The sequence below is a fragment of the Rana temporaria genome, chromosome 3 (assembly GCF_905171775.1).
Source record: "Rana temporaria chromosome 3, aRanTem1.1, whole genome shotgun sequence".
Lineage (NCBI taxonomy): Eukaryota > Metazoa > Chordata > Amphibia > Anura > Ranidae > Rana > Rana temporaria.
Window position 1 is genome coordinate 284296424 of NC_053491.1, and position 9355 is coordinate 284305778.

The window sequence follows — 9355 nt, forward strand, 5'->3', positions numbered from 1 at the left end:
GATGGCAGTATAAATGTGAATGGTCCCAAAAATGTGTCAAAAGTGTTCGATATGTCCGCCGCAATATCGCAGGCCTGACAAAAAAATCGCAAATCGCCGCCATTACTAGTAAAAAAAAAAAATCATAAATCTATCCCCTATTTTGTAGGCGCTATAACTTTTGCGCAAACCAATCAATATACGCTTATTGCGATTTTTTTTAACAAAAATATGTAGAAGAATACGTATCGACCTAAACCGAGGGAAATTTTTTTTTTTTTTTTTTTAAAAATTGGGATATTATTATAACAAAAAGTAAAAAATATTGGGGCTGATTTACCAAGCCTTTACTCCATGACTCATGGAGTAAAAGCAGGAGTAACAGCCGTTTTGACATTTACTATTGAAATACGCTGCTAGTGCAGTGTATTTCAATAGTTACTAAAGTGCTCAGTGCGCCCAGGAGATGGCGCATTGTGCGCCTGATAGACCTGGCGCACGGCACATTGAAATGTAAATATCGGGGATTCGGGCAGGAGATTATTAGGGGGGGAGGTGGGTGATGCAGGGGAAGTGTAGTGACATGTGTTTGAATGTGTTTGGCGGGCCGAATTGAAAGTGAAAGTGTTTTTTGGAAACCGATCCCCGTACGCTTGCACAGTGCGCCTGAACCTCGGGAGGTTCATTTGCATACTGGGCATGCGTACAGGGAAATTTCAGGGATTCCCGTGTGCCTTGTCAGTACGCCGAGAAAATCTTGGTAAATACCAAGCGGCGTACCCGGCATTGCGCTGCGTGACGCGGCGCACGGGAATCTCCAAGCGGTTTTCAGCCTGCGCTGACCATGAAGGGGAACTCCGTGCCAAATTTCAAACTTGAAATCGGCGCGGGTCCCCCTCCAGGGGTACATTAGGCTCTTAGGCTTGGTCTGGAACGTGAGGGGTTAAAACCGCGCCAAAAATCGGCGCGGGGTTCCCCCCAGATCCAAACCAAGCCCTCATCCCAAGCACGCAGTCTGGCCCGGACAGGAATGGGGACGAGCGAGCGCCCCCCCCCCCTCCTGAGCCATACCAGACCGCATGCCCTCAACATGGGGGAGTGTGTGCTGTGGGGGAGGGGGGCACTGCCCCCCCACTCCACAGCACTCTTGTCCCCATGTCGATAGGGACAAGAGCCTCTTCCCGACAACCCTTGCCATTGGTTGTCGGGGTATGCGGGCGGGGGCTAATCGGAATCTGCGAGCCCCCTTTAATAAGGGGGCCCCCAGATGCCGGCCCCCCACCCTATGTGAATGAGTATGGGGTACATTGTACCCCTACCCATTCACCTGGGGAAAATGTAAAGTTAAAAAACACACCACACAGAATAAAATAATTTATTAGTCAGCTCCGGGCCCCCCCTTTCTTCTTTAGCTCTTTTTGAAGGGGGGGGGTTTCTTCTCTCCCGATCTTCCGCCGGGACCCTGGGCTTCGACGATTTCTGCCAGGGGAGGGCGCCATCCCTCGGTCCTCTCCGGAGCTTTCCGCCGGGGGCCCCCACCCCATTTAAGCTCTTTTACATTAGGGGGGGGCATCCGGACTTTGGCGACTTCTGCCGGGGCATGGCGCCTATCCCCTGGTCTTTCCGGTGCCTTCCGCCAGGGCTCCGGTCTTGTTCCTCGTCTTCTGCCGGGGGTGCGCCAACTCCCCGGTCTTTTCTCTGCTGTCTTCCCTCTTCTGCCTGTCTCCCCCGCGGAGCCAGGGCTTTCTTCTCTGTTCCCTCCTCTGCCTGTCTCCCCTGCGGAGCCAGGGCTTTCTTTCCGCTTTCTTTCCTGTTCCCTCTTCTGCCTCGCTCCTCCGGGAGCTCAGGGCTTGTCTCCGCTGTGTTCTTCCTTCTCTTCCATTCGATGTTGACATGACGAGGTTCCGCGCTGACATGCCGTGTGAGCGGCGGGCATCGACTTATATAGGGCAATGCCACCATGTGACCTCAACCCATGTGACATCACATTCCCTGGGCATGATGGGAATGTGATGTCACATGGGTTGAGGGCACATGGTGGCATTGCCCTATATAAGTTGATGCCCGCCGCTCAGACGGCATTCCAGCGCGAGACCTCGTCGTGTCAACATCGAATGGAAGAGAAGGGAGAACACAGCGGAGACAAGCCCTGAGCTCCCGGAGGAGCCAGGTAGAAGCGGAAGGCACCGCAGAAGCCCGGAGGGTGGCGCCCTCCGGCGGAAAACGACTAAGCCCGGAGCCCTCCCCCATAGGCAAGGAGGAGCCTCATGGTGAAGGGGGCTCCGGCAGAAAACGACGAAGCCCGGAGCCCTCCCCCATAGGCAAGGAGGAGCCTCATGGTGAAGGGGGCTCCGGCAGAAAACGGCGTAGAAGACGAGGGGGGGTAGGTGCACCCCCCGCAGAAACCGACGAAGCCCGGGACCCTCCCCCATAAGCAAGGACCTTAATGGTGAAGGGGGTCCCGGTGGAAGACGGGGGGTAAGTGCACCCCCCGCAGAAACCGACGAAGCCTGGGACCCTCCCCCATAAGCAAGGAGCTTCATGGTGAAGGGGGTCCCGGCCGAAGACGGCGAAGCCCAGGGCCTAATGGGGTGGTGGTGGGGGGCCCCGGCAGAAGACCCCCAGCTGACTAATAAATACATTTTTAAATGTGTGTGGTGTATTATTTTTTTAATTTTTTTTCCCCAGGTGAATGGGTAGGGGTACAATGTAATGGAATCTGGGGGCCACCTTATTAAAGGGGGCTCTCAGATTCTGATAAGCCCCCCGCCCGCATACCCCGACAACCAATGGCAAGGGTTGTCGGGAAGAGGCTCTTGTCCCTATCGACATGGGGACAAGAGTGCTGTGGGGTGGGGGGGGCAGTGCCCCCCTCCCCCACAGCACACACTATCCCATGTTGAGGGCATGCGGTCTGGTACGGCTCAGGAGGGGGGGGGCGCTCGCTCGTCTCCACCCCCATTCCTGTCCGGGCCAGACTGCTTGCCTGGGATGAGGGCTTGGATCTGGGGGGGGACCCCACGCTGGTTTTCGGCGTGGGTTTAACCCCTCACGTTCCGGACCAAGCCGAAGAGCCTAATGTACCCCTGGAGGGGGACCCACGCCGGTTTCTTGTTTGAAATTTGGAGCGGAGTTCCCCTTTATCCCGGTCCTGTCAGGGGGGGAAATGCCTAATCGTCTGTTCATACAATGTATGAACAGCGATCTCTCATTTCCCCTAGTCAGTCCCACCCTCCCTTACAGTTAGAACACACACAGGGAACATAATTAACCCCTCCCTCGCCCCTAGTGTTAACCCCTTTCCTTGCCAGTGACATTTTCATAGTAAGAAATGAATTTTTAGAACATTGGTCGCTAGAAAAATGCCAATGGTCCCAAAAATGTGTCCGCCATAATGTCGCAGTACCGATAAAAATCGCCACCATTACTAGTAAAAAAATATATAATAAAAAAGCCATAAAACTAAACACTATTTTGTAGACGCTATAACTTTACATATGTGGGCGGGACTTGCGCAAGTCCCGCCCACATATGTAAACATCGTTCAAACCACACATGTGAGGTATTGACGCGTGCGTTAGAGCGAGAGCAATACTTTTAGCACTAGACCTTCTTTGTAGCTATAAACTGGTAACCTAAAAAAAAAAAAGGTCGCCTATGGGGATTTTAAAGTACTGAAGTTTGGCGCCATTCCATGAGTGTTTGCAATATTAAAGCGTGACATGTTAGGTATCTATTTACTCGGTGTAACATCATCTTTCACATTATCACCAAAAATTGGGCTAACTTTAGTGTTTTGTTAATTTTTAACCACTTGAGCCCCAGACCATATTACTGGTCAATGACCGGGCCAGTTTTTGTGATTCGGCACTGCGTCGTTTTAACTTACAATTGCGCGGTCGTGCGACGTGGTTCCCAATCAAAATTGTCGTCCTTTTTTTTCCCACAAATAGATTAATTTTTTTGGTGGTATTTGATCACCTCTGCCTTTTTTTTTTTTTGGCTATAAACCAAAATAGAGCGACATTTTTTTTAACCAAAAAAAACATTTTTACTGTTTGCTATAATAAATATCCCCAAAATTATCTAACAATAATCATTTTTTTCCAGTGGCGGCTGGTGCTCAAAATTTTTGGGGGGGCGCAAACGAAAAAAAAAAAAAACAATTGCAGCCTCACTGTACCTATCAATTGTCACCACTGTGCCATGCCATCAAATGCAGTCACTGTGCCATCAAAACGCAACCACTGTGCCATCAAAACGCAGCCACTGTGCCATGCCATCAAAACGCAGCCACCGTGCCATCAAAACGCAGCCACTGTGCCATGCCTTCAAAACGCAGCCACCGTGCCATCAAAACGCAGCCACTGTGCCATGCCATCAAAACGCAGCCACCGTGCCATCAAAACGCAGCCACTGTGCCATGCCATCAAAACGCAGCCACTGTGCCATGCCATCAAAACGCAGCCACTGTGCCATGCCATCAAAACGCAGCCACTGTGCCATACCATCAAAATGCAGCCACCGTGCCATCAAAACGCAGCCACTGTGCCATGCCATCAAAACGCAGCCACTGTGCCATGCCATCAAAACGCAGCCAATGTGCCATACCATCAAACTGTGCCATCAATTGTCACCACTATGCCATCAAACACAGCCCCCAATTGTCGCCACTGTGCCCCCAATCGTCGCCACTGTGCCCCCAATTGTCACCACTGTGCCCCCACTTGTAGCCACTGTGCCCCCACTTGTAGCCACTGTGCCCAGTACCCCCCCCGGCACTTACCTTCATGGCTTCTACGTCCCTCGATGTCCCTCGTCCCGCCCTCGATGACGCTTCAGCCAATCACGTTACCTGATTGGCTGAGACGCCTGTCAGTCTTATCCTCGGGCGTACGGCCGGTACGCCCCGAGGATGAGCTTCAGGAAGCCGACTACAGCCTCAGGGCTGTACTCGGACAGCCTATCAGGGCCGCTGGCCCTGATAGGCACTTCAACACAGTCAGTCAGCTGCCGCTATTCAGCTGACCGGCGCTCAACTTCCGGCCAGCTGAATAGTGGGCGGCAGCGGCGAAAATATACAGATTCATACAATGTATGAATCTGTATATTTTACTGGCTGTGAGCGAGCCAGAGGGGGCGGCGCTCCTGCGTCCCTATGGACGCACCGCCACTGTTTTTTCCCCTTAATTATTATTATTTAGTTTTGTTATGTAATAATTCACTAAGACCTCCCCTTCAGGCTGGAAAGCATGAGTTCAGGGGGAAAAAAAAAAAGCTCTCATGCCATTGCAGCTTTGTTCCTACATGTGTGATGAACTGAGTCTGCTCAGACACTTAGAAAAAAATTTCCTTTCTTTTTAAAAGGTGAAAATCACTTGGATGCTCATAGAGCTTGGTTGGGTTATTACCAGGTGTAAGCACTTACAAGCTCACCCAAACTAGAGACTGAAATTTGTTCATGTGATTTCAATTGCTTCATTATTAGCACATGTTATAAAAAGCGTGGATCGATCAGTCCTCAGCTTCCCTCGTAAGGACAGGCAGGCAGAAATGCTGTTGCTAAACAGAAATGTGGTTTGTTGCATGTTTATTTTGCCAATGTTTTTTGTTTATTTTTAAATGATGTTCACTTTGATGTATTTGTCTCTGCTGCCTTTTGATAAAAATTTCTGAAGATGTTGGGACGGTTAGAGCCGGTTCACACTGGGGCGACTTGCGATCTGACTTCATGTCACCTCAAGTCGTCCCAAGTCGCGCTGTAGAGAAAAACAATGGAAGTGAATGGGAGCGGTGTTAATACACACGACTCAAGGCGATCCGACTTCAGAAAAGGTTCCTGTACTACTTCAATCCGACTTGTAGGCGATTTGTACCCATTGATTTCAATGGAAGTCGCCTCAGAAGTTGGATCACTGTCTTATCTGAAGCTACTTTCCCTCCCTCCCCCTCCCTCTCCTAGAGCTGATTGTTGTTTTAATGGCCACTGGAAAGTCTCCTGTCCTGGAGACGACTTCAAGTTGTGTTGTAAATCGCCCCAGATCGCCCTGTGGTTCATGTTCAAGTCGTGTCGGAGTCGCCTCTGAAAGTCGTGCTGGAAGTCGTGTCGCCCTAGTGTGAACCGGCTCTTAACCTATGTTTATTTTGATTTTTGAAATGTATTTTTGTTTGTGTGTTTGTGTTTGTTTGTTTGTTTTTTTGCTTTCCTTGTTTTGTTGACCAATAAAAATTACTTTCAAATTTTGAAGTTTGATTTTTGTTACTTTTTCATGCTACATATTTTGACAGCTGCAGCTGAAATAGGTTTGGGCCTAACAAATTAGGTGTGATTTTTGTCTAAGCTTCTTTCCTGGTGTGTAATCATTAAATGTTTGCCATGTTTATTCTCCATGAATTTATAGACAAAGTGGTAAGTATTTTCTTTTTACTGCAGTGGTCCTCAGCCCTCAAAAACCCCCGACGGGACATGTTTTGTGGATTTCTCTTATCAAGAATTGCTGTCCAGACTGTCTTTTAAAGCACATGTGTAATATGAAGGAAAACCTGCAAACATGGCCTGGGGGGGGGGGGTTGCTATTGGTGGACAGGCTTGAAGTGCTGATTTACAGCACTGTGCTTAAATCTAGCGCAAGGCAATCCTATTCTAATTGTGGGTGTTTGAGGGAAGCCAAGTGAGTGTTAGAACCCCTGCTTGTGTTTTTTTGGGGTTGAGCTTTGTGTCCCTTTTCTTAAAATTGGCTTCACTTCCTGTCACACAGCTGAACAGGAATTGAGGTTAAAACCCTACCAGTGTCTTTTCTTGGGGACACAGGTCAATCTAACTAGTGTCCCCATTAAGCAAATTACACTCCAGCACTGCTGTGTACACCCCAAATCATGGGTCTTTAAACTACGGCCCTCCAGTTGTTCAGGAACTACAATTCCCATCATGCCTAGTCATGTCTGTGAATGTCAGTGCATTACAAGGCCTTATGGGATGTGTAGTTTTACAACAGCTGGAGGGCCGTAGTTTGAGGATCCCTGCCCCAAATGATTATTTAGTTTGGGGTTTAGTAAAGGCAAAGCCACTCTGCAGTACAAGCGTAGTGGCTGAAAATCAGAGAGGAAGCACTGATGGTTTTAACATCCAATCCTGTAGAAGCAAAGTTGTTTTGTTTTCTTCCTTGCTTGTCCACTTGTAGTGCAAAGTGGATTTGCCTTTAGTAAATGTACCCCAAAGTCCAAGATCCCTAATAATTTGGGGTGTACACAGCAAAATGCTAGAGTGCAATTTACATAATGGGAAACTATTTAGATTGATCTCTGTGTCCCCAAGAAAAGATATTAGTAAGGATTTACCCTCACTTCCTGTTTGGCTATGTGACAGGAAGTGAATGAATTTGAATTAGAAAGGGTGAAGACACCTCACAAATGTTGTCACTATCAGGGGTGCAGACATCCCCAAAAAATGAGCAGATAAATGCAAAAATATTAATTTGCAAATAAGTATTAACATTGGGTGGTGGTTGTGGGTGGCCCTAACACACACATTCATACATATTAGCAACGCTGTATCCTGGTTATATTTTCTTAGGCCTCTCAATAAAACTCTCTGAAATTTGTGCCTAAACTATAACTAAAATTAACACTTTTTATTTTCTTTAATTTTGGATAGAGGGAGGGTTATAGGCCCTGTCACTTTATTTTGTATTATCTGTGTCCAATTGGGGAGATTTGCCTTCACTTCCTGCCCCATAGCCAAACAGGAAGTGAGAGAAAAACTATGCAAATTAAGGGAATCCAGTAACACCCCCCCCCCCCCAGAACTAGTATGTGGGTTCCCTGAAAATTCCTGGGCGGGTCATACAAAAACAGGGTGTGGCCTTGACAAGAAGGGGTGGGTCATTTTTCTATTAGGAGGTGCAGAAATGTAGTCAGGCCTAGGGCAGCACAAAACCTAAATATACTACTGCATATTAGGGCTTATTTAGACAGGATCCGATTCACAGCATGTTTTTATAGTGTGGGAGGAAACCCACGCAGGCACAGGGAGAACATGCAAACTCCAGGCAGATGAAGTCAAGGGCGGGATTCGAACCAGCGACCCTTTTGCTGCTAGGTCAAAGTGCTATACACTACACCACTGTGCTGAATGAACATGATTGCAGCTGAAAGCATGAGATCTTTTTTTTTTTTTCCAATACCATGCTTTCCAGCCTTATTGACCCCGCCTCTCTCCATAAAGAGGACCTGTCACACACTAGTCCTATTACAAGGGATGTTTACATTCCTTGTAATAGGAAGAAAAGTGATCCAAAATAAAAAAAAGTGACAAAAAAGAGCAAGAAGAAAAATATGAGGTAAAAAATAATAAAAAAATAAATAAAACGCCCCTGTCCCTAGAAGCTTGCACTCAGAAGCGAATATGCATGTAAGTCCCGCCCACATATGTAAACACCATTCAAACCACACATGTGAGGTATTGACACGTGCGTTAGAGCGAGAGCAATAATTCTAGCCCTAGACCTCCTCTGTAACTCTAAACTGGTCACCTGTAAAAAAAATCAAGCATCGCCTATGGATATTTTTATGTCCCGAAGTTTGGCGCCATTCCCTGAGTGTGTACAATATTAAAGCGTGACAAGTTAGGTATCTATTTACTCGGTGTAACATCATCTTTCACATTATCCATAAAAATTGGGCTAACTTTACTGTTTTGTTATTTTTTAATTCATGAACCGTGTTTTTTTTTGGGCCAAAAAAAAAAGGCGTTAGAAAAATTATTGCGCAAATACCGTTGGAAATCAAATAAAAAATGACCGCCACTTTATTCCCTAGGGTGTCTGCTAAAAAATTATAGATAATGTTTGGGGGTCCTGAGTAATTTCCCAGGAACAAAATATAATTTTTACATGAAGGAGAGAAGTGCCAGAATAGGCGCGGTATGGAAGTGGTTAAAGTGAAATAATAAAAGTGAAATATTCCTTTAAATTTCATACAGGGGGGAGGGGGTTTACACGCATGTTTCCCGTCCTTAGAACTGTCCCTGTACAAGATGTCATTTCTGAAGTGAAAAAAAAAGTAATCTTAAAGTACTCATGGCTATAAAGAATACAGTCATTGCTCATTAAAACTAAAAAAAAAATAAAAAATGTATGGGGGTCCCCCCAAATTAAATTACCAGGCCCTTCAGGTCTGGAATGGATATTAAGGGGAACCCCGCCGTAAAAACAAAAAAAAATGGCGTGGGGTCCCCCCAAATGTCCACACCAGGCCCTTCAGGTCTGGTGTGGATTTTAAGGGGAACTCCACCCCAAATTGAAAAAAAAAATGGCGTGGAGTCCCCCTAAAAATCCACACCAGACCCTTATCCGAGCACGTTAACCTGGCCGGCCGC